Here is a 26,224-nt window from a genome sequence, read left to right on the forward strand (position 1 = left end):
TTCAGGTCAGTATGGTTCCCTGGCCCCAACTTACACCTACTGAATCTGAATCGCCTAGGGTAAGGGTCCAGGAAACCACATTTTGTAACAAGTTCTTAGGATGTTCTGATGGGTTGCCAGGTTTTGAATTGCTGGATAACATGGTAATCCTTGTAATGGGATTCCTGCTGTGTATCAAGTGCTTCTGCATGGACTGTCTCTCTGTCTTCCCCACTACACTGTGATGTAGGTGGTATCTATTAGGGGAAATGTTGATTCATCTCCTGATGTTTCCTCCCATATGGAGGCAGCTCTACGAGCTGTAACTCTCCTGTCTCATCTCCATCCCCTTATTCACTAGTGATCTATCTCCTTGCTAAGTTTGGAAGAAGAAATCGAACACATGTAGTCTAGGCTCTTCCTCTTCTTCCTTTATGGAGTTGGCCTGCCTGCAGAGACCAGGTGCTCTCAAATGCACTCCTCTTTCCTAGAAATCCCTCTCCACATGCTCTGTCCCTGCCTGCAGGGATCTGCAGGGGAGGGACCCTCCCCAGTGCAGTGCAGCTGCGACTGGGCAGGAAGAAGCCCTCCTCATCTCAAGGTTCAATGTTATAGGTGCAGGTAAAACTAATATCATCAAATATCAGTTTACCAAGGTGAAATCTTGGTCTATACCTGGCTCTCTTCTTTGTCTTACATTTCTATTTGTTCAGAGCTCTGACAGGGAAGAGGGGTGCTATTGATTGGGCTCCTCAGGACCCCTTCCTTATTACATGTTTTCAGATAAAACCATTTTTCGACACCAGAGTCTAAGCTCTTTCCTCTGCCCGCTCAGGGAACCTCTGGAGAGGGCTTCTCAAACTCACTGCACATGCACATCCAATCCCCTGGAAATTTGTGAAAATGTAGATTCTGATTCTGAAGGTCTGGGATGGGTTTAGTGTGTCTGCATTTCTAAACAGCTTCCAGGTGACTCTGATGTCACCACTGGAAGGTCCACACTGGACCCATGAGGTTACGTAAAGGATCACTTCCAGATGTCCAGAGCCATATAGGTTGTGATGGGCAGAATAACGACCCCTCAAAGACACCCATGCCTTAGTCTCTGGAATCTGTGAATATGCTACCTTATATGGCAAAGGGGACTTAAGGTTGCTCATCAGCTGACTTTAAAATAGGGAGAGTAACCTGATGAACTGGGTATTCCTAGTGTACTCACAAGGGTCCCTAAAAGTGGAAGAGGTAGGCAGGAGAGGAAATTGGAGTGATGCTGTGTGAGAACTCCATCAACCATTGCCGGCTTTGATATGGAGGAAGAGGGCACCAGCCAGAGAGCCTGGGTAGCCTGTACCCTGCATGGAAAATGCAAGAAAACAGGTTCTCCCCCAGAGCCTCCGGAAAGAATGCAGCCCTGCCAACACCTTGGCAACAGCTCAGTATGGCCTGTGTCTGACCTACGGAGCAGTAAGATAATACATTTCTATTATTTTCAGCCATGAAGTCTGTGGTCATCTGTTTTGGCATCAGTAGGAAATAATACATAGATACTTCCCTTCCAGCAGCATAATCTGTAAGCCTGGATTATTTCAACCAGGGAACCAGCCTGAGAGGTTTATATGTAGGGAGATGCTTGGTAAAAATGTAGTGTTCCTTGATGAAAAAGTCTAAAGTTTTAAATGCCAAAACTACCAGACTGAGTGAATAGGACCAACTAATGCCTGAACAAGTTTGATTTTAAGTTAAGTGAGCATGACGAGCACGTTGTTAAAAACTCAGACCTGATTAAATCTCTGATGAAGCACAGCATGATAAATGCCAGGCGACCACAGCTCTGTGAAACCAAATGCAGTATGCAGAGCGGGGGAGATTTCCTGTGGGGCTGGATGCCTGCCCCTGAGGAAGGCAACATGGTCACCACGTGGTTTGTGCTAATAGTGGTTTTCTGCTGCAGGGAAACATCTCGTCCACGCTGCCCAGTCTATTTTTTTTCAGATAAAGAGTGGGAGGATAAAGAAGTTGCGATGGTATCACTTATTGTGGGGAGACCCACTCGTTCTGGGCCAAGTCTTCACCAACTGAATGTCAGGTTATGAAAATAAACTTTTAAAATGCTTCTGCCCAGAGATGGAGAATGGAGTGTGGCTGCTGGAATTAGCATAAATCATGTGATTGGGTGTATTTATTTATTCAATCATTATTTCATGTATTCTGTCATTGGCCCATTCATTCATCAAATATTTGCTATGCATCTACCCTATGCCTAGCCTTGACAACACAAGGTGAAACACTGTGTAGTCTTACTCTCAAGGAGATGTCAATCTAGTTGAAGAGAATTATCTGTGCTCCCGTGTATAGTATTGAGTGCTCTGTTCACTAACTGAGCTCTGCCCTCAGATGCTAAGGAAACATGGGTGCCTAATTCAGTCTAGGTTTGGGGGTAAAGAGGGAGTCAGAGAGGGTTTGAGGAGGAGGCAATGTTCAGGATGAACTTTAAAAGGAGAGAATTAGTTTGGAGCAGGCATTCTAGTGGGAGGAACAACATGGTACTATGAAAGAGCATAGAACATTCTGGACTTGGGTGTGGCCAGAATACAGGGTGCATTCCTATAGGGATCTAAGAAGAGATGAGGCTGGAAAGACAAGCCTGGTCCTGAATTGTGCATTCCTTGCTGAGAAAGTGAGAACAGTGAAAATGGTTAGTGAGTGTTAGGCAGGGATGTGAACAGCCACCAGGGTTCTGTGGGGAAAGTGTCCTGACAGGAGGGAGTCTGGATGCAGGTAGGTCAGATGGGAACAAAGGGAATTTCAGAGTCTGAATGGGGCTACAGGCATGGATGCTCTTTTTAAGGAAAGACTCACCTTAGCACTAAACTAAAGTGTGTTTTAAATTGGGATGAGGGCTTCAAAATGTATCCAGCTCACTTGAAAAAGCATGAAGGAAATAGTAGGAAAGTGGCAAACGTGGAGGGTGCTTGTTGGTGGCTCCAATATGTTCTTTAGGCTCCAAAAGAGTTTGTGGATGGAGAATGGATGGATGTGAGGACTGTGTTTAATATCCAATTTTATATTGTTGTCGTCTGTTGTGATTATAGGCTTGGCTCTTGGTTTTTTATTCAGAACCATTTATTCAGAAAATTTCTTATTCGGAATTCGAGTTTATTCCTCATTAATTCAGTGGTGGCTTTCTGTAACCTAGTGATTCAATTACCTAATAGCACCTGCCTGAAATGATTAACATAAGAGGAAGCCATGGGGTTGTATTTGATATAAATGATTTGTTTCCTGAAGTTGTAATTTTATTAAGGGGGGACCCAGTGAACCACCTTTGCAAATAAGGCAAGGTCCTGGTTTCTGCGAGGTACCTGGAAGGTTAATGAATGATTAGCAGCTAACAAATGACAGCATGGCCCAGGAGGAAAGTGGAGCTTCTCAAGTGGTGGGTCAGCATCCTGGAAAAATGAGGAATGGTTTCTAAGGGACTGTGCGGTCCACTTCCTGATAAAGTTGGGTATCAAGGAGAGAGGGAGAAGTGACCGTGCTCATGATATCACTCCCTGACACACCTTCAATCTAATTGCTTGAACCTTTCCCATTTGGATCAAGCAGGGATTGAACTTCACCACTCCCTTCTGGGTTTCTGTTTCTCTGAAACAGATCCAGGCAGACTGGTACCAGCAGGACCTGAGCTTTTCTGAAGTGACTATGGCAATATACTAGGATCTTTCAGTTAGCTGCTGATTTAAGAGTTTAAGTCGGAGGGAACAGGAAGAATTAGGGCACTATCTATTAAAAAATATTATATTATTTTGTTCAGCAATTGAAAAAATACATTTTGTTTGTAGTGCATTGTTTAGTAATTATACCCATTTGTTGATAGAAGAATAAACATGTGGATATGCGCACAACTTATATGTCATATAAGGACAGAGATAATTTGTACTTCTCAAGACATAAATTGAATATGTTCATGATTTTGACACTTTTTAATCCCTGAGAGTTCTGAAGCACAAATTAGTACATCTGAAAGCTGAGAGAGAGAGAGAGAGAGAGACCTTCAAATACAGCACAGTGGTGCCAACCCCTCACCTCTAAATCCATATCCATCCCCACAAGTAGAGGTGCTGAAATATCTTCTCTGGACACTTTCCTCTACCTCCCCTCAACATTTCCTCCTCTGCTCTTCTCACATATGCTTCAGCTCCTGTACTGCTTTATCTTTACATTCTAGAAAAAATAGGGGCCTGTGGCTCAGTGCTGCCTATCGCCATAGTGGTATTCTAGGAGTTCTTTTCTGGGAGACTGTGTAAGTCAACTGTGACTTCACAGGGGAAAAGTACACCCATGTGCAGGTGGAGGAATAGGCAGGTGGAGGATGATTTTTTTCTACCCAAATCCCTTCTGTGAGGACTGATCTACTCAAAAGTTTGGTTTGACCTACTCCCATGAAATATGTCTTCCCTACCTCTTCCCTAATCTTCTCCTTATAAGGGACACAGGTTGACATTTAAGCAGTTGAAAAAATGGAATAATTTCATGGGAATTTTTAAAACTACAGATTCCTAGGCCAGTCCCCGACTGAGAGAATTAGCCTCTCCATGAGGTGAGACCTAGGAATCTGTATTTGTGTAAAAACTGTCCTGCTGGTTTTGGTTTTGGTATACTTTGTGAAAAAGGTAGCATTTAGGTCCCAGAGGCAGAGAACCTGTGTTTCATACACACTTCCTTGCACAGATGATAAGTTTCTTTAGCTGACTCTGATCCGTTTATTTGCTGTGTGTCTTGCTCACATCTCCGCATATGTGATGTGGGTCTGGATCATTTGTCTGTTTTTAGTTAGTCTACCCACTGTGCATGTTTCCAGGCTGCTCAGCACAGAAACACAAGCAGCGTTGGAGATCCTAGTGCATAGCCATTCCCTAGGTTCCTTTCCAGAGCCCAGTGTGCTAGACAAGCACAAGAAAGAACTCCGGAGCCTTAGAGAAACAAGCTACTAATTCTCTACTTAGGAGGAGTGTTGATGGTTTAAGTAACCAAATAAATAAATATCCCCTTCATTCATTCACTTCTTCTGAAAACTCACAGATTTCCCAGATATTACACTGAAATATAATACTTCTGTAAGCAGATGTGTTTATACATTTGTAATCACGTGTATTGCCATGACTCAATTTGAGAACAAAATTTAGATTGCAAGCTTGAATTGCTGCTTCAGCTAAGTCTGTTCATCCTGGACTGGCTTCATGCACAACAAATGCCTTGTACAAGCAAGAGCAGCTGCATTAAACCAAGTCACCCACAGGGCCAGGTCTAGTGAACATCTCTCAGACTGCACAGTCTTGGGACACACAAGTATGTCCACAGAGGTCTGTCCTCAATCCCGTCCCCATTCCTCCTCTCATATCTCCCCCCTACAGTCCTAAATATCATCACAAGGCTCCTGATTTTCATGGAGGTCATCATCTTTTCCATTAATGTCATTATCATATTCCAGGGTCCATTAGAACTCCTGCTGTAATGAGAACTTTGGGTGTAGCTGTTCATTATTTTCCTGGTCACCCACAGCTCTAGTTGTCATGATGAATGCCCTGCATACAATTCTCACCTGTATCACACAGTCCCTCTTGCTGCCATTAAGAGGATCATCTTTTTCCCCCCATTCTGTAGTCATCACCTCATTTTAACTCCATTACCTTTTAGCATCATCTACATTATAACTCCATTATCTTTCACATAGCCACCATTACCTCCCTTATCACCCCCTCTACATTTCAGTTGCCCTCACCTTCTCCTTTACAGCCACCAGCTTTTCAATTACAGGTCCATTATCTTTATTATTACCTCAGTTACAAGCATAATTGCTACCATAACAAATTTCAATGTCTTTATCCACCCCTTTGCCATACAAGAACCTGGCCACCTTTGATAAAGCTACAGGCATCTCTGTTATTCACTGTACATGTAGTCCAACATCTCCATTAATGTTAGAATTCCCTTCTTTTCTTTCATCAAATCACCCATGATAATGTTAACTACAAAAGTTCCGCCACTTTCTAGAGCAATTTCACTATTGCCATTGTCACTCTTATTTACAACTCACTCCTGCATCCTCATTTATCTTTCTGTAACAGCCAGAGAGTAATAATCCTCATCTTAAAGACACCAACACAGTCCTCTGTTACAGTCACCTCTCTGACTCTAAGAATTCTAACTACCAATGTCTTCCTTAAGGCAATTCAAGACCATACTATTATAACTGCAGTGCATACCGGCATTTCTGATCTTCCAGTGTGTGTGTTCGGGGGAAGGAAATTGTTTACAATTGTCCCGTTTTATCCATTAAATTTTGAGCTCATGGTGGACTAGACCTCATTTCCTTCCAAGAGCACTTAGCATCTGGACAAAGTTAGCATTCAGCAGGTGTGGCTGATTGAAGGACCAAAAATGCATCACCACGCTTCCTTTATCTTTACACTTGCAGTCTATTGCTGTCGCATTGATCACTATCAAAACCTCATCAATATACTCTTTACCGTTTCATTACCTCAGGCTCTTCCTCTTCATGGAGAGATGCATCTACTCTTCCATTTCTTGGCCATTATCACAATAATTATCACAGCTTCAATTGCAGTGGCTCCATTACAATTCATTACCTCTTCTGATGAAGGAGAGATAGGCTACTCCACCGGGGTGCCCTGCTTTCCTTTCAGAACAGCCCTCAGCTCCCACAAGGAATCGTGGTCTCTTTGCCACCAAATCTATTGTGACTTCTCCCCTAACATGCTTTCATCATTGCATAAGTGATATTTACACTCTAACTTGGAAGTGACAAGATTCAACTTACAAAAGGCAGCCTGATTTCCTTCCTGGTGTCTGGCTGTATGGTCTTGGATAAATCATTCAGGATAGCGCTTGCGTGAAGGAGCCCTGGACTCAAACTACTTGGGTTCAAATTCCTGTTCTTCCACTTACTAAGTTGTTTGAATTCATGCAAATTATTTAGTTTTTCTGCATCTGGATTTTCTTATCCATAAAATAGAGATAGTAATAATACCTACTATTGTTGGTTGTTGGGAGGAGTAAACCAGTTAATACACATAAAGTAATCAAAAAGTGCTTAGCATATCGAAAACACTTGATAAATCTTAACTCCTCTCAGGACTCTATTTTTCCCTAGCTTGAGAATGAGGGTTGAGGTAGAATGAACTCTGAAGTCCTAAATTGAACATTTGATGGGTCTGTGATTCTGGTATCAGATGAACAGAGTTCTGGCAGAATCCTTACATTACAATTCTTATATCATCTCCCAGCTTTATTGTTCTCTGCTGACTCAGCAGAGAAGTGTGGCACTCCCTTGGCCCACGGCCACAGTTGTTCTGCACTGGGGCCAATTTCCAGGCATTTTCTTCCTCAAGCCTAACGAACAACTTGCTGTGGTTTTGCCACTGCTGGACTTAGCTGCATACTCGTATATTAACCCTGCCACCTGGCCAACCTCACAAATAGCCCTGCTCTGTTTTTCCATATTAAACAATGCTGAGCCTTCTCAGGTGGCACTTGAACATGTCCAACTGTAATGCTGGAGTTATCCAGTTGGTCAGGGCTGCTACAGGCCTCATGGCCAAGGATGCATAGTTTGATTCTGGCTTTGTTGCATTGTGATTTTTCTGCTCTTCTCTCTCTCTTTCTCTCTTTCTCTCTCTCTCTCTCTCTCTCTCTCTCTCTCTCTCTCTCTCTCTCTCTCTCTCTCTCTCCTTCTGGCTATATTTCCTCCCCCACCTTCTCCTCATTAGCCCTCCATGTCCACCACTTGCATCCATCACCCTAAATCCTGCCTTTCCTAGCACGTTCTAAAATTATTTTTCCCTCTTCTTGCATCCTTATTTCTCCTCTTCTCTGCTTTTTCCTCCTTCCATGGCCCTTAGACAGAAATTCTACTAACATAATTAGCATTCCAGTGTGGATAAACAAGTCTCTCAGAACACCTACCTTTCTGAAGGGAAATCTGGAAGAGGCAACACCTTGACAAGAATATACCTCAAATCGTAGGATTTCAGACAACTTGGCAGAACTGGTGTTATTCATTTGTTAGTTTGTGTCCTTTTCTTAAAATTTGGATGGGATGAGGATGGGATGGCAAGTAATTTGAGGGGCAGGGAGATTCCACTGTGCCAATCAAAATATATTTTGTTGGCGATATCCTGCTCTCCATAGAACTCTTTGAAATGTATTTAATATATCGTCCTTACTTTACCAATCTCTTCATTTCTCACAGAGCCTCCTAGAACCTCCAGCTAATGAAGCCATCTCATTTGCTGTGGAGCTTCTGTGGGTTCTTTACACCCAATTGTTAGTCATATGAGAACTCAGTTGTCAATGGTCACCCTGAAGGGTGTGAGGTTTTCAGTGTAAACAGCATTCCTGTCAAGTAAACATGAGGAAAAATGCCTGACTTTGTGATTACAGAGGCAACAAAAACCGACTGGCTGTGGTCCAATTCTACATAGATGACTGGGACCACAGAAATATTTTCTGCCTCCAAATTGTGGGTCTTTGGTCAAGGCAATCCAAGGGTTGGCACAGGTGCCCAGGGACATGTGAGTGGCAGCTGCTCTACCACCACCATCCTCAGAAACTTTTTCTGTTTTCTCTTCTCTTTCATCTCCTCCTTTTGTTCTTACTTTTTCCTCTTACTTTTTTTCATAGTCTGAGGTGTCATGCTCATTTGGTCTTCCTGGGTTTGTGCCACCTCTATTTTCAAGGCCCAGCTCAATGCTTGTGGCCTCTCCCATGGGGTTTTCTGTGGTCTCCTCCACTCCCATGAACCCTATGACACTTGCTCTATTTCTGCTTTCACTACTATAACACAGTCAATGCCAGGAAGTAGTATTTACAGCTTGATTATATTGTCATGAACTGATATTTTGTTTGTTTCCTGGGTTTAGAATAGCCCTCTTGGATAAATTCTTAGCCCATTGAGTGCAGCAAGCATGATACATACTTCTTTTGTGTGGCCTGTGATGCATGCTTTTATACTTGACACAAAAATTACTCAACAAAGACTTGCTTAACTATGCCTTCTACTACTTTCTCTTAATTTTCCTCAGCTGCCTTGCATTTCCTTTTATACACTCCACTCCACTTCTCCTTTTCTTTTCTCCTGCCTAACTGCCACAGGCTGGCGCCACTCAAAGCCGCTGCTTAAGTGTGCTGGATGCCACATGGGCTTAGGAGATTTCTGACTCCTAGTTTCCTAGGAGCTAGGGACTGTGTCTAAGAGTGACAACTCGGGTACCACACTAGATAGGGCTAAATCATGGCCAATCAGAATCTTTTGGTTTGAGACATTGTATGTTCTTACTCATAAGTGGGAGCTAAGCTATGAGGACGCAAAGGCATAAGAATGACACAATGGACTTTGGGCACTCAGCAGGAAAGGGTGGAAAGGGAGTGGGGGATGAAAGACTACAAATTGGGTGCAGCATATACTGCTCGGGTGATGGGTGCACCAAAATCTCACAAATCACCACTAAAGAGCTTACTCATGTAACCAAATACCACCTGTTCTCCAATAACCTATGGAAATTTAAAAAAAAATGGTTTTTTTAAACAGAACTTATGCAAAACTACAATCTGTAGGCAAAAAAATTAATTTAATACAATATGTAGTACTGGAGAAAAAAAAAAAGAATCATTTGGTTTGGCATGAGACAGAGAGGTTAACCTCAGGGATGTAAAAAGATGCCGAGAGAGAGAGAGAAAAAAAAAAGCTGTTATGAGGCCATTTAGGTCCACACATAAAGAAACTCAATCACAAAATTATCACTACTGGTTCACTTGTTAATGACGTATTTGTTAACAATATAGATACTTTCATTTGGGGAAAAATCCGGACAATTTAAATTTGCCTTTATGACATACCAGCGGATAATTTTATAAAGCTTTTTCACTATAAATATGGGTCCTGCTTGTGATCAATTCTCATCTGTATGTTGGAAAGCAATTTCAGTAAGTACTTAGCTTAATCAATTTGTATCTGCACATTGACCTTCGGGACTCTGTGCGTGGGTCCCATCATGCAGTGTGCTCTGCAATTCTCTGTCTCTTTAGACAGCATATTTCTCAATATTTGTACATAGTTTTCATATTCAATCAATGCAATCATCTGTTCTCTACCTTCAACCACTTCCCTTGACTGCGGAGTTGAGAATCCAGCAGCGCCTCTGTCACTTGTGTGTATTAGAGAACACTTGTTTACTATTTCCCCGAAACCTGAAGAACTGCAAAGATAGTGGGGCACTGTGGGATAGCAAAAATAATGTGAAAAATAAAAATAAATTTATAAGCTTGTTTACACAATTATGCAAATGATGAGCACTTATACATGGCTGATTCCTCAATTATTCATGGTTTGAAGCCCTTGAAAATTCAATTCAACTCAATAACCTTTTCTTCAGTTGTTATTATGAGCAAGGTACTGTAATTTGAGGAAGGGGAGACAAAGATACAATTTGATAAGGAACATTAGAGAAATACACAAATGACTGCAATACAAGTTGAATAAGCACAGTAAGAAAAATGCTCTGAGGGTTTAGTGCAGAAGAGATAACATCTGTTTGGGTGGATTCTTGGAGAATGGAGGAGATTACATTAGAATCCCCTCTTCTCCATTCCTAGCACAGGTTATTTTGGTTGAGGTCCTTATCTCATCTCATCTGGACTATTAGAGCAACTTCCTATCTGATCTCCCCCTCTAATTGCTGTTTCCTGAGTGATCTTTCTAAAGGCAACGTGATTATATCACTCCTGCCTTTAAACCCTTTATTGTTTCCATTGTCTGCAAGAAAGGGTTAAAGTTTCTCAGGATCTCCACTCAAAGTCTAAATGTCTGTCATTCTGTGAGGCCTCAGTACTCCTTGTCTCCCTGCCATGTACATAGCGCCTTCTACACGTCATGCTGCTTGGGCCCCATGATCTCAATGACCTTGCCCATGCTGCTCCTCCTACTGAACTGGCCTCCCTCTTCTCTCTTTTTCTCATTTCCTTTCATGGGTCCCCCATTTGCTGGAGAACTTCTTTGACACTTTCCTTGCTGCCCCCTCCTGCAAGATAGGGCTGATGATTCTCACCCTGCCTCTCTATAGTGCATAGCCTCACCATCTCACTGTCACACTGTAATTAGGCGTGATGGAGGCATGCCTTGCCTTCCTTGTAAGAGTGTGTCCTCCATGTGTTCAGAGTCCAGACAGGGTGTGGCACCTAGTATATGCTAAATGCATGTCTGCCGAATTATGTTGAATTTGTTGCACGGGTAGGTAGGATGCATTGTTTTCCATAGGATTCAGGGATGAGTAAATGGTGAGAAGTGAATGTAGAATGTTCTTCCCTGGAATCCAGGACAAGAGAAAGAGAGAGTGAATAAGGAAATCAAGGGAAAGTTTTTTTGTTTGTTTGTTGTAATGGAGACCAAGTCTCGTTTACAAGCAGAAGAAAAAGAACTTATAGAGAATGAGAGAAAATGCAAGTAAGGAAAGGAGAGCAATGGGTGGATCAGGCTATAGAGGAGAAGGGTAAAGAAGAGACCAAGGACTCAGTGGAAGAGTTAGTTGTGGCCAGGAGGAACCCTTTCTCTCCAGAGACATGTCAAAAGCAAGTTGGGCAGGATGATTGCACAGAAGCATTCTGAGAAGGAGAGTGAAACTGAGCAAGCTCTTTCTGTATGACTCCAGGCTTAGTGAAGGAGGAGGTGAGTTTGCATGTAAACTGCCAGTTGATGTATCCAATGCCATTACATTTTGCACATGTAAACTACAAGATGTTGAGAGCAAACACAAGTACTAGGAAGGTACTTGGACAAGCAGTCACCTGTTAGATAATATGGTCTTAATGAAACCCTTGTCACAATGGCACGGAATGCTTAATTTCCTGAGAAATGGGTGGGCCAAGGCATGGAGGTTCTGCCAAGACCTCCTCTGATACTCCTCTTTCCCCTTCCATAGTGATATGGTTTGGCTGTGTCCCCACCCAAATCTCATCTTGAATTGCAGTTTCCGTAATTCTCACATGTCATGGGAGAGACCTGGTGGAAGGTACTTGAATCATGTGGGCGGTTACCTCTATGCTGCTATTTTCATGATGGTAAGTGAGTTTTCCTGAGATCTGATGGTTTTATAAGGGGCTTTTCCCTTTTTGCTTGGCACTTCTCCTTCCTGCCATCATATGAAGAAGGACATATTTGCTTCCTCTTCTGCCATGATTGTAAGTTTCCTGAGGCCTCCCAACCATGCTGAACTGTGAGTCAATTAAACCTCTTTCTTTTATAAATAACCCAGTCCCAGGCAGTTCTTTACAGAAGTGTGAGAACAGACTAATACACATAGGAAACAGCCACTTGGGCTCTGACTGATCAGAGGTTTGGCACAGAGTCAAACACTGCAATTCTGGAGTTGTACTTTGCTGAGCCTCCTCAATCTGGTTTTATCACGCAGCAAAGCAGACATTTACACTCTAACTGTAGTTTCTGATCAAAGCCATAGTTTAAATGGATTATAAGTAATTTCCTCCTGAAGTCCCTCAAGAGTCCCTGAAGTCTGGGGTGAATTTTGGACTGGTAGGGCCAGTGCAGGAAAAGTGGGTTTGCCCACAGCTATGCCCAAACCCCAGGTCCCCTCCTTCACCTACCTGGCTCCTTGGAGTCCTTAACATCCCTCCAGGGGAATATGGTGGGCAGTCATTCCCCACCCGAGTGCTAATGCTCAAGGGTTAAGCTCAAGGTTTAGCTTCTCTTGAAAGTCTGTAAGAGCAGCTACATTTGTTGAACATTTCACAAAGAAGCTTAAATTCAGGGATACTTCTTTCATGACCACCCATATCTAGAAGGGCAAAACGTGTTTTTAGGAGTTTCAAGATTTAATTCTGGGGATAGCCAGGTGCCTAGTTTGGTTGGGACAATATAGCAAGCAGATAACTCAGTTTATTTGTTTGTAAGAATATATTTACCTAAACATTGAACCATCTGTTTATGTTTACTTTTGCTTGTTTTTTCAAATTCCTCTTTCCCACTTTGCTTTTATTTTTATAAAATCTGACAGAAGGGTATTAAGTTGAAAGGCTATGTCTATTTGGCTTGATAAGTGTGTTTTTCCTTTTTGGGAGTGAACCCACCCTTAAGAGTTACAGAGTGTGCTGAACATATTCATAAAGTGAAACATTCATATTTCTCACTATTTTACATTATTCTCTGCCAAAGTCAGGTACTAACAGCATTAATATCAAAGTAAATTGCTAAATAATAGCTGCTCAATAAAGGTTATTGTCTAGAACTGAAAGTTATCATAAGGTGTAAGGGTATAGAATGAAGCTTTTCCATAAATTATCACAACTGAAAGATAGAACTCTGTCCTGGGCCCCTTACCCCAAATTACCATTTTTTGAAAGTGCATGATCATGGAGACATATCTACACACAGAATCATAGACTGTTAGAGATGAAGGGCACCTTATGGACACACACAAACCCAGTTTTAGGCTGCAAAATGGGAGAAAATAGTACAGTACTTCAAAACCTGTCTGCAGTACAGAGCAGGCTTGAAGCTGGGAGCTCAACTCCCCAAATATCACATTTATCTCAATTTGGTAAGAAGCTGAAAACCTATCTGGGACCATTTAAATTCTAATGTTATTAAGGGCTCATCTAATCAGCTTTTAAAATAAGCTGCTTCGAATGCATGGGAAATGAAGGTGAGATAGAAGCAGGCAAGCAAGGCAGTTCAGGCCAGCCTGTGAGCACCTGGGTTTGAATTGCCAAGGAGCCATGAGGGGACCTGGCTGCCTACCTATTTGGTAACCCCTGCAATTCCAAGCAAGGCAGTTCAGGCCAGCCTGTGAGCACCTGGGTTTGAATTGCCAAGGAGCCATGAGGGGACCTGGCTGCCTACCTATTTGGTAACCCCTGCAATTCCAACACCAAGCCATGCTAGTGAAAAGTGATTTGTAAATGTGTGGGGGAGGGGACTAATCTGGACAAGCTCTGTTCTCCTGTGAGGTGGTTCAGATACATGTGACAAGCTTGGCCGGGAAAGATGGACTACCCTCTGTGCCAGGAGGTGACTTTGAGATTTAATCAGCAGGGTTTGTCAAATATTCTTTTATCCCAAGTGCTTTCCCTGAGCAGAGTGCAGGTCAGTAAAAATGTCTCCATTGTAATACACTGCCAGTGATGCTTTCGTGACAGGCGCCATTAGCTGCTGGTACACCATGGTCCACCTTCCAGCTCTGCTTGGTTGCAGAGAACTTGATCTGAACCAGCTGGTATCCTAGAAGCAACAAATTAACCAAGTCTCCCTTAAGTGTGAATGGTTAATAGCCAGTGTGATGTGATAATGCCTCTTGTGAACTTGAATGTCCAAAGGTGTTTTAAATGGCATGCAGTACTTTGCAGTCAAGTGCCCCCAAGGGAGGCCGCTGAGGGTGTTCTGGACCGATTCAAACACGGGGCTTCAGAAAAGACTTGCCTTAAGTCTGCAGAGTAGCATGATGGAAACGGAGACTGCAGTGAGTCTGAGGAAGAAAATGAGCTCCTGAACAAACTTTTCTGAACAAACTTTAGCAATTGTATAACAGAGAGAGAAGACTGGTGGCCGTATTATTGTTTTGTACAATGAAAAAGGGCCACACTTGTTTGAAAAGTTCCCAGTTCAGTATATCAAGCTTGAGTACCATGGAAAGTTATTAAAGGAGCAAAATATTCACGGTGCCTGCCAACTCTGTGAATCCTAACAGCCTTCTCCTGTGGACCATTTTTTAGAGGTTATTATTTCAACCTGAAAATTCTTTAGACATATATATGTGGTATGAAAAAGGAATTAGGAAAGCTTTTAAATTAAAGGAAATAAAACGACAGGTTTTTCCTCCAGCCATATAGTTATGGATAGAGATAAAGAGATGGATATTTTTTCATAATACTTTATTAGGGGTTTTGGAACTCCAGAAATTTTAGAGTGAGACTGGTGAATAATTTAGCACTGATTCATGCAGGCCCAGTGCAGGCACGGGCAGGCTGGGAGTCAAGTCTAGCTTCTTGGAGGGACTGAGCACAGTAACACACTTTTATTACCAACCGCATCATGAAATGCATTCAGAAATATTTTATGAGAAGCCAAAGCCTCGGTACCCGGTTTCTCCAGCTTTTTCAGAGACTGCATGAAGCCCAGAGGAGCTAATGCTGTTGACCACCTCATTTCAAGGAGACTAGCCCCCAGGGTGTTGTTTCAATAACAGAGGGTCTTGGATCCCTGGGAATATGCAGTTACTAATGAAAGCCTCAAACTGGCCTTGGGAATGATTAATGATCAAATGTTCACAGGAAATGGTACCTTTCGTGATGGTGTCCTCGATGTTTTCTCTTTACTGCACGTTCTTTAATCCTAATTCCAAAAGAAACCTGCCCTCTATGAAGTTAAAATGATATAGCCACCTGAAACAGAAATAAGGGAGGGAAGAAATATATTAATGGTTTCAAAATAAGAAAGCCTGGTTTCCTTTTTATTCTAAGTGCCACATCTCCTTTAAAATAAATTCGTATGTGCACCATGTGAATTTCCAAAGCAAAAAAAAAAAAAATTGTTGCTTAGTTGCTTCTTCTCTCCAGAGACTTTCATTTATTTCATTGATTTTCTTTCATTCATCTCATAGTTTTCAATAAAAAGGTAAATATTTGAGGTAAACAAATCTATAGAATGATTATAAATCCAGAAATGTGCTTCATGTCTTTGAAAGTGGCTGTAATAACATGCTTAGCTGATCTGATTATGATAAATGCTTGGTACTCCCTCCAAAAAGCCTTCTATACAAACCTCTGCTCCCCAACCTGACCCCCTCTTATGTCCTTAATGTCCTTGGCACTCTAAGCATTCCTACGTCGTGAAGTCTCCACGTACTATAAACCTCTTTATGTGTGCCATGCTCACTCTGGACTCCCAACTTTTCAGGGTCAGAGTCTTTGACTTGCTCACTGCTTTAGTTCCTGTCCCAAGCACAATGCCAGTGCATAAAAGTTCAACAAAGAAGGAATAAATGCATGCAAAACAAAGAGTCATTCTCCCAGGTTAGAACAACCTCCAACAGAAGCAGTGGCATCAATTGTTAAGTGAGAGGCTTCTGAGTAAGCACATTTGTTAGCCTCTGTAATCAGGGGTCCTACACAGATCTTGGACCAGACCTCCACTACAAAATTTCCAAGGATGTGTTGACACAGTTGGTGGCTCGATAATTATGCCTTCAAGGGCTTGCTTCTCACAAACCCTGCTAAGTCTTCTTCAAATGGGACACTGAGCCTCAGGGATATCATTTATAGATGACTCAAGAGGATGGATTTGCAAAAATCAGGTGATGTCTGAGAGAGGAAGAAGCAGGCATTTGGCTGAGGTGCAGGCTTGCTTATTTAAGACATTTGTGAATAAATTAACCTTCCCTGGAAGACCTCATGAAACCTCAGAACTGGAAGAAGTGTAAAGATTATTTAGCTCTGGAAGGGCAAACATTTTCCATCTTGAGTGAATACTCCAGTGCATCCACTGTGGCTGCCTGGAGAGTGGGGACAAGAAGAATTCTGAGGTGGCATCACAGGGAAAGAACTGGTCATCAGTGGGTTTGCCAGGGTCCAGGACTGGGAGGTGTTGCAGGTGATATAAATGCCAGGTATTTTTCTCTTCCAATTCTAATCTGGCTGCTCACCAAATGGAAGAATTGCAGGTTCTTTGGACAGTGTAATTTAGATGGTAGTTGTCCACAAATTGCAGCCTATTTGGGGGGCAGATAGCTCTGAGGCTAGAAAATCTCTTCTTCCATGGAATTACAACTCCCCCTCCTGTTTGCTTCCATCCGCTGACCTTTCTTTTCCTCATCCTCACCTGTGAGGTGCTGACTTCACTCTCAGAAAGCTGGTCCAATATCTTTTGAACCAACTACATCAAAAGTCATGAAAAATATTAGGAAAATCCCCTTCACTTGAGTTTATTAAAAACACTGAGTACCTTTGACATGCTATTTTATTGTTATCTGTTTCTCCAACTAGATGTAGGCACAGTTGTTCACTCATTCAACTAACACATTTATTACATTTTAAAGTTCTTCATTTGATATTCCTAAAATTATAAAAGTGACACATGCTTATTATAATTCACAATAGCAAAGACTTGGAATCAACCCAAATGTCCATCAGTGACAGATTGGATTAAGAAAATGTGGCACATATACACCATGGAATACTATGCAGCCATCAAAAAGGATGAGTTTGTGTCCTTTGTAGGGACATGGATGCAGCTGGAAACCATCATTCTTAGCAAACTATCACAAGAACAGAAAACCAAACACCGCATGTTCTCACTCATAGGTGGGAACTGAACAATGAGATCACTTGGACTCAGGAAGGGGAACATCACACACTGGGGCCTATCATGGGGAGGGGGGAGGGGGGAGGGATTGCATTGGGAGTTATACCTGATGTAAATGACGAGTTGATGGGTGCAGCACACCAACATGGCACAAGTATACATATGTAACAAACCTGCACGTTATGCACATGTACCCTACAACTTAAAGTATAATAATAATAAATAAATTTTAAAAAAATAAAATAAAAAAGTTAATATAAAAATGTATGCAGAAGATGCTAATCATTTCCCCCAATCTCAGTTCCTTAAATAACATTTTAATACACTGGTAAGTATCCTTCTACCCTGTCATAATTCCCAGGAAACAGCTTGAGACTGGATATGTACACAGAAGGCTTACTGAGACTTAACTCCTGAGGGCTATGACACCCGGGGGAAGTACAGGAAGTGGAACTGACCAGAGGGAACGTTGGAGTTGTCCTGCATTGAAAAAGGACCCAGGTCTGTGGGCCCCACATGCACCCGTCTTTGGCTCTGGGCTGCCCCAGGGAGAGGATGGGCAAAGAAGCTCTTTTTGGCTGATGGTGATGCCTGAAAAGGGACTCAGCTGTGAGCTGTCAGCAGCCAACGCTCCCAGCAGCTGCAGAATTGAGTGCCTCAGTTGGGTGGTGTCTCAAAGCACCCAAATATACACCCTCCCTTTTGCTCATTTAAACCTAATTATGCATATATAACAGATATATGGGATGTTTTTGTTTATCGTTTTAAACTGAAATACTCTGCAACTTGCTTTGACTTAACATACAAACATCATCATTTTTCCTCTAATTTATTTATGCATACATACACATACTTTTACAAGATTATATTATACATGTAGAATTTTTAGTGCACTTTTTTTTCTCCATTGCTTGCGTCTCTCTACCTCCTCTCCTTCCCTGCACCATCCACATTACCTCAGCCCCTGTGTTGGCAGCATGGAGTACAACCTTTTAGACTTCCTTTCACACTCATTTAACCACATATATACATATGTGAATGTAGATATGTGCACTTATTTACTTTTTCAGTCATTGGCAGCAACAATTTACTGAGAGCCTTGTGAGTACCCAGGCCCATGCCAGGCACCGGGAATATGAGGAAGAGGATACAGCCACCACCTGCAAGGAGCTCCTGTCTTTGAGGGAGAGGGACATGGGAACTTGTCAGGGCATGCACCTCCAAAGTGATTGAGAGGACTAGAACTAAAATGCAGGGCTTCTGTATTCTAGTCCTGTCCTCTTTTCCACTTAACCAGTTTTATTTATTTAAACAGGTTTCCAACTGTTGACTGAACAACTGCCAAACTGAACTGGAGTGTGTGTGCCAATCTTCCTGAAGTCATTACCATGCTAGCTCTGATAGAATGCAGCTCATTGTGAACCCCATATACTGGCCCTTGTGATATCTTACCTCACTAATAGGTCCACTTAATTTGATGAACAAGTCCTACAGCCCTAATATCACACAAAGGCCTTATCTTAAGATAGATTCATATAACTGGTGACAAGGCAAAGGATTATTATGACAGCCATTCTTGAAGCTGATGTGTCACAATGTAGTCACATATTCCTGCAACAGCAAGTTCTAGAGGCAAAACTATTAGCTGAGACAAATATGGGGTACAGGGCTCATGCTCCCAAATCCTTTTAACTTACACAGTTTCAGAGGGACCCAACGGAGAGGGGAAGTGACACCCCAAGAGACATACACGAGAGTAAAGAGCATGCTGACCTGACCCTCCAGCAGCTTCAGCAAATGGATGTGCTCTTTCTGTCCACACTGCAACCTACTCATTTACCTGCATGTCCCCTTTTCATGTCCAGCATTATCTGGGGTCAACTTGCAACAGCTCATCTTTGGAAAAAATTTCCTGTGACATATGTCTGGAAAATGTACATTGTATTTTCCTTCCTCATCAAGTGCTGACCCCTCTGTAACACAGGTGAGTTCATCCATCTGAGGGACTTGGCTTGGACTTCGTAGCATGGGCTCCGTGCCCCTGATTGCCTTGGCAAGAACTGAGGATCTGGACAGTCCAAAAAGTGCAGCCCAAAAAGTACAGCCCAAGAGACTCTGTTGACCTCAATCACAGATTTTTCTCCAGAGCTTTGTGTTTTTGTCCTCTTTGGCTTAGGTGAGTCATGGACTTTAGAAGAAAGACACCTGCTGGGCCAGGTAAGATCCAACAATCAAAAACTGCAGAGGTTTCAGACTTCACAGTAACAGTTCATTTTGACATGCAGTAGAAGCTTTGTTGCTTGAAAGGTTTTGGTTGATGTACTACAAATTGCTGGAGATGTTCCCGTAATGGCTATTTGATCCCAAGGATGCTGATCAGCTATAGACAAAATTGCCCAATACCCCAAAGTATGGTCAATTCATTTTGTTCTCAATTCTCACAGCAGTTGGTTGCTGAACAATGGATCAGATTGTGAACAGCCTTCAAATTGTACTTAGTCATCTTAATGTGAAAATGGGAAATTTAGGCAACTGTTGGTGATCTGACCCATATTCTGCTTCAGACTCACAAAGTTTCCTACCAGGAGGGGTCTTGAATGGCTGTTATTTCAGACTCCTACTTTCAGGCATACAAATCTGAATGTTTCTTAGAAGGATTTCTCTGACCCGCTGGTATTGGCAAGGCTTTGCAATTCAGCAGAGTGTAAGAAGTTCATGAATTCTCCATCTATCTACTGACGCATAACAAATTACCCTAAAACTCAGTGGTTGAAAATAATAAACATTTATTATCTCATAATTTCTGTGGGTCAGGAATTCAGAAGCAGTTTATCTGAGTGGTTCTGGCTAAGGGTCTCTCATGAGGTTTCAGTCAAGATGTTGAAGGCTGCAGTCTTCAACCTGGTAGGAATAGAGGATCTGCTTCCAAGATGACTCATTTGTGTGATATTGGTCATTGCAGAAGGCCTCAGCTTCTCCCCATGTGGGCTGCTACAAGGGTTCTTGAGTGTCCTTACAACGTGGTGGCTAACTTCCCCCAGAGTGAACAATCTGAGAAAGTGCAAGGTGGAAGCCACAGTGTCTTGTAAGACTAAGCTCACCATCATTTCTGCAATATTCTACTGGTACACAGGTTAGCCCCATTTAATGAGGGAAAAAGCTGCAGAAGTGTATGAATGTCTTAAAGCAAGGATCAACTGGGGGTCATCTTGAAGGCTAGCTGCTACAAATGCTTTCCACTTTTGCTTTGTCAGTAATGGTAAAGACAAGGAAGAAGACATTTCTCTTTCTTGTATCTACCTGGAACAACAAATGAAAAGTGTAACATTTAGCTCAAATCCTAGCTCCTACCAGCCACAGACTTGGAAAGGAATTTACTGAAACCCTCTAAGCACTTATTTTCTTATCTGTAAGGTGGGAATAATAATATTTCTTTACAGGGTTGCTGTGAGAATGTGCAGCAGAAGGAAGGAACTCGAAACTTGTTAGTTCCTTTCCCTTCTCTCACATTCTTTCCTCTTGGGGTCATGATGTAACAACTGAATGCTGTAGTTAAATGGCTGGTCCTCAAAGTCAGCCTTCCTCCCCACTCACCTGACACCACCCTGTTTCGTAAATCCTGGGAAGGGCTCGGCCTTGGCTGTTTAGGTTTCTCGTTTCCTGAGGAAGATTTGCTGAGGCTTAATAAAATCAGGATGTGTGAGAGACACTGAAGTTCTTTCATGTCTTAATTAGCAGTTAATTAAGTGGAGGTGCTGGTGTCTGGAATATCTGACAGACAGATTCCATAATTATCTTTTATTATTATTACTAAGGAAAATATGATCAGGGAGTTCAAGTTTTCCCAGAATCTCAGGTTTAATTGAATGACCCAGTGGAGGATCAAAATGAACAGGCTGCCCTTTCCGCATTGTTTTATTAAAAATATTTTGAAATTGAGTGGTCTCTTGCACGCAGGAGCTTTGTTGGTGATCTTTAACTAGGCCTAGAGGAAGCTTGGTTTGCCACCTCGGGGTTGCAGGGTCCCTCCAGGAAAGCACACAGTCACACTTTGATGACTGCACCAGCAGCATTTTATTAACACCCCGCTCCTCCTCCCAGGGAAGGTCTTGGTTTGGAGGTCAGAAGACATTGCTTTAAGGTCTGAACTAGAGAAGAGAAGAGAGGTGCTTTTTAAATGTTGCCTTAATGATATTGGCCTCAGTCTTTCAGAATTTTCATCCAGGAGGTGCAACAAATGCCTAATTTGATATTGGTGACTCAACAACCTCATGCTCACACAAGAGCAATGGACCATCCTGGCTGAGGCTGGCCATGCCTGGAGGACTCACAGGGTTTTGGGTGTCCTGAGGGATGTTGAGGAAAGCAAGCTGGGGTCTGCCTCCCTTGTATGCTGAATTCGCATGGGGTGGACTCTCCACAGAAGTTGTTTAACAGTGACTAGACAAGCCATTCTAAGCCTTCAGTCTTCTAGAGTTTCCTTGGGACAGCTGAACATATGTCAGACTACCTTCTCACCTCGGAGAGAGCTGCACAGTGTCACTATCCACACACAGGTGTGTGTTTGTGCAGATGGCATCACACCTCCTAGATTTAGTGCTACCTCATTCTCATGATTTCTAAAGGGATTATTTGGATGAGTCCTCACACACTGCCCAAGTGCATCAGGGCTCTGACCCAGGTGTCTGGCAGGTTCTAAGTGGTGTCATTTGGTATCCTTTATCTAGTTAGCAATTTCCATTATTCATAATTCAAGATTCAGACAAGATCATTCATCAGGTCTAACAAGAGATTTGAGATCTGTGGGACAGCTGGTACTAGAGGGGCTACAGGGTTCTGGCTTGGCTTCTGGGCTGCTAAGGTAAAGACTGGCTTTCCCTGCCTATAGTGGCTGATAGATATGGTTTGGCTGTGTGTCCCCACCCAAATCTCACCTTGAATTGTAATAATCCCCACATGTCAAGGACGCGGCCAGGTGGAGATAATAGAATCATAAGGGTGGTTTCCTCCATGCTGCTGTTCTCATGAGAGTGACTGAGTTCTCAGGAGATCTGATGGTTTTATAAGGGGATTTTCCCCTCTGCTTGGTACTTTTCTCTCTTGCCACCATGTGAAGAAGGACATGTTTACTTCCCCTGCCACCATGATTGTAAGTTTCCTGAGGCCTCCCCAGGCCTGTGGAACTCTGAGTCAATTAAACCTCTTTTCTTTTAAATTACCCAGTCTTGGGTATATCTTCATAGCAATGTGAGAATGGACTAATAAAGAGGCCATGCTGAGAGGAGCAGAAGCCCTTTTCTAGAAAGGGGCTGCATGTAGCTTCTGGCCTGTATTTGCGGTGCTTAGAGTTGGCTCTTTGCTGAAGTCCCTGATCAGCATTCCCTGTTCCTCAATGTCCCTCTAAGTGAAGAAAATACAATTGAATAATCCTACCTGCAGCAGATTCAGTGCATGAAAAATAGATTAGCAATGAGCTCCATGTCTCAACAGTTAAACCACTATACCAAGTGTTAACAGTGGCTCTCTCTGGAGGTGTTTTTAAATCTTTGTCTTTTTTTGCTTAATCTGTATTTCCTAACTTTGCTATAATGTTTATATTTGGCTTAGTAATGAGAAAATAAATATTTTAAAATTTTAGAAAGCATAGAATTTAGAAAGCATTATTTTATGAAGTTTTATAGCAATGATTCTTAGCCTGGGGTTCACAGAAGGTCCATGAACTTAGATGGAAAAAAATTGCATCTTTAATTTCACCAACCTCTAGCTAAAATTTAGCAGCTCCTCTAATTTTAAATGTAGGCAACAAGTCACAGTAGTATCAGCAGAAGCTATAATTTTATCACCAGTAGAAATCACAGATATTTTTATATCTCATTACAGTTGTTGCAGATATGTTGAAATATTATTTAAGCTTATTACCAACTTCAGGATTACAGTAGTTATTAGACCTGCCAGCAGATCTTGTTATTTACTGTGTTAATAAAGAAACACATATATTACTATGCCACAAATTTGTTTTTTTAATATTTTGATAGTGATATTTCAATTAAAAATGCAGTTTCCTTTGTAATCTTATATATTTTATTTTATACATTTATACCATTATTTTGAGAAGGATTCGTGTGCTTCACCAGGCTGGTTGAATTTTTTCCATGCCATTAAAAAGAGTCAGAACCCTAGCCTTGGGGAGGAAGAAATGGCTGGCATCTGTGGATACTGCCTTGGCTAGGGCCTGGGTGTCCTGAGCACTGCCCTGCAGAATCCTTACGAAGAGTTGAGGAGGAAAGTTCCGTCATTATCTCCATCTTACAGTCAGGAAACTGAGACACAAAGCGATTGTGTAACTCGCTCAGGGTCACTGAATTTCCAAGTGGCCGAGCTGAAATGAGAGCTCAGGCAGGCAGGATCCAGATGGCCTCCTTTGTCCTTCCTTCTGTTAGCACCACAGATGAGTCAATATTTAATGTACTCCTTCATGTGTTTGTGTGAGGCGGGGTCATCCACTGATGTCTGGAAGTTTGAGGGGGATATGTTTGACCTTCCCAGCTAGAATACAAATAACTCAAGGGCAGCAGTGTCTGGGCTAAGTTTTTTTGTTCATCTCTTCCAGGCACCAAAGGAAGTGGAATTAAGGAATTCCATTTCTCTGAGCACTAGGATAATTAGCAAATATTATAGAAATTCAGTCATTGAAGGTATCCCCTGACTCTCAATTCATGTTTGGGCCTCATATTGGGAGTGTACTTCTTGGCCAAGTAGGCCTATTCTTCTTGGAATGAGCCTTCCTCCAAGCCAGGAGTGTCCCTAGCCTCCACTCTGCCTCTTCCCCGCTCCACCTTCCATTCCCACATTTTTGCCCACAGCCTCTCTGCATCTAAAGGAAGCAGGAAGTTCGGGTGGCCAAAGCTTGACAGAGACAAATGCTTCATTACCAGGAGGCCTCAGTGCATGATGGTTAAGTGATCACCAAACCTGGAATGCCACACTGGAAGTGCACCCCTTGGAGAGCACTTAACGGGCCTTAATTGTATTTGCTAGCCATCAATCACCAGGGTAATTTCCTGTCTTAAGACATGTGCTCTCCTCAGTGACAGAGCCAAAAATGAGGCCAAAAAGGGAAAGAGAAAGCTTCAGACTGAAGGAGAGTTCTGGTCCTCTCTTCACCTGATATAAAGCCCTTCCTTGCCCAGATGTGGACCTAGGGAAATATTTCTTCTCTCCTCTAAATGGCTCTCGTAGGGCAGGTAATTGCTTACTCAGTGCTTGGCTGGCAAAGTTGTGACCTTCAGGAGCAGAGCCTGAGTACATTTTTTCCTGCTGGTGGCTCTCAGGCCATCCTCCAAGGTAGTCAGTTCCCTCTCAAAGGATCTGACTTGAGGGACTGAGGTGACTCACCCAGGAATCTCTGTCATCTCAGAATAAGTTCAATTTTAATTTGCTTGATATTGTCACCTCCCCTGGATCTGCAATTAAGAGGGATCAGTTGCTAGAATGATAAAAGCTTGACTTGCCAGACATTTGATGAAGGACTTTGGGTTAGATTGGGCTGTGAGCCAAAACCCTTCTGTATCCCCATCAGTCAAAATGAGAGTGGAGAACACAGGACTCTCAGAGCAGATGGCACAGATAGCACCTAAGTCCCTCTCCCTCGTCAGGGGCCTAGCCAGGCACCTGTGTGGACCAGGGTCTGCTTCTGGGACTGTGAACTGGTGGAATGGTGCAGAACTGGTGGTGGGGAGTGGTTCCAGTTAAACAGGAAGTGGATCCAACTAAGAGTCAAGTGCAAATCCAGTGGAGACATGATTGCCATTTTGAGTGGGATAATTCTCTTTTGGGTGAAACTCTCCAAGGTCACAATGTGGAGAAGTAGAGTATTTCAGAAACCTGAGAATGGGCAAAATATGGGAGATAAAGCTGGAACTTAAGAACTTAGTGCATATATCAGCAGGCCAGGATATTGGACACAAGGTCAGAACAAGGCACAAGGGGTTCACGGGCCATGACCGTGGCTGGGGTGTTCACAGTTGCTCTGTGCAGATGACAACCTGTGGAAAATGGGAAGGGGAGGTACGTCAAAGCGGAGAGTGACCAGCTACAGTGTGACTACAAGGCCACTGTCCTTTGGGCTACAATGTTTTGAGTAGAGTCTCAACTTAGCAGAACCTGTGTTCAGGTCAGAAAGTTCCCTGAGAAAAAAATGTTTGAAGATATTTTCCTTACAGTTCATTTCCAAATATGGAGGTATAAGAGATTAATCCAATGTGGAGTGTTGATTGTGGGTTAATACAAAGTAGGCCCTGGAAAATGAAAATATATTTTCTTTAGGCAGCAACTGGGTCTTCAAAAATTAAAATTCTATCTAAAACCTTGACTTCTTGGGATTATGGTGTGATCCAAGGTTGTTGTGTAGCCTTATGTTTTAGAGTACACTATTACCATAGGGGGTGAGTTGATTCCTCTTTGGATGAGACTGTCCAGGGTGCTGGAGGTGGACTTCCATCCCTGGCCTCCATCCATGTTGTGTTGGTATGCCTTCTGACAAGCATTTTGACTACCAACAATATCCATCAACACACACACATTTCCAAATATTCCCAGGGTGGGAGGGAGGAGGCGGGCAAGATAGTCTCTGGCTAATCCAGCTACTTTCTTGGCATACAGGAAGGTTGCTGATGCCCCAGATGTTGGGATTATGCTCAAGAACTTGAGGCAGAGGCTTGAGAGCCTCCTCAGACCCTGAGATCTCAACCTAGTCAGAGCTGGCCAATTCCCAAGTGGTGGAATTTCAGGACAAGGCCATCCTCATGGGGGAAGAGAAAAACATGCTTTCAACAGTTTCACCCTCTTACATTTATG

General features: G+C 42.6%; 1 protein-coding gene across 6 annotated transcripts in view; it reads right to left on the bottom strand.

Annotated features, from left to right (window-relative positions):
- Positions 1–26,224, bottom strand: part of TNR (tenascin R) — a 428,883-nt gene that overhangs the window by 185,527 nt on the left and 217,132 nt on the right. For all 6 annotated transcript variants that reach the window (XM_045393008.3, XM_045393002.3, XM_005540057.5 and 3 more), the window contains one exon: positions 15,350–15,450. The gene's annotated coding sequence lies outside the window, so the exon portion shown is untranslated. The remainder of the gene's footprint in view (positions 1–15,349; positions 15,451–26,224) is intronic.

This window comes from Macaca fascicularis, chromosome 1 (genome assembly GCF_037993035.2).
Source record: "Macaca fascicularis isolate 582-1 chromosome 1, T2T-MFA8v1.1".
Taxonomy (NCBI): domain Eukaryota; kingdom Metazoa; phylum Chordata; class Mammalia; order Primates; family Cercopithecidae; genus Macaca; species Macaca fascicularis.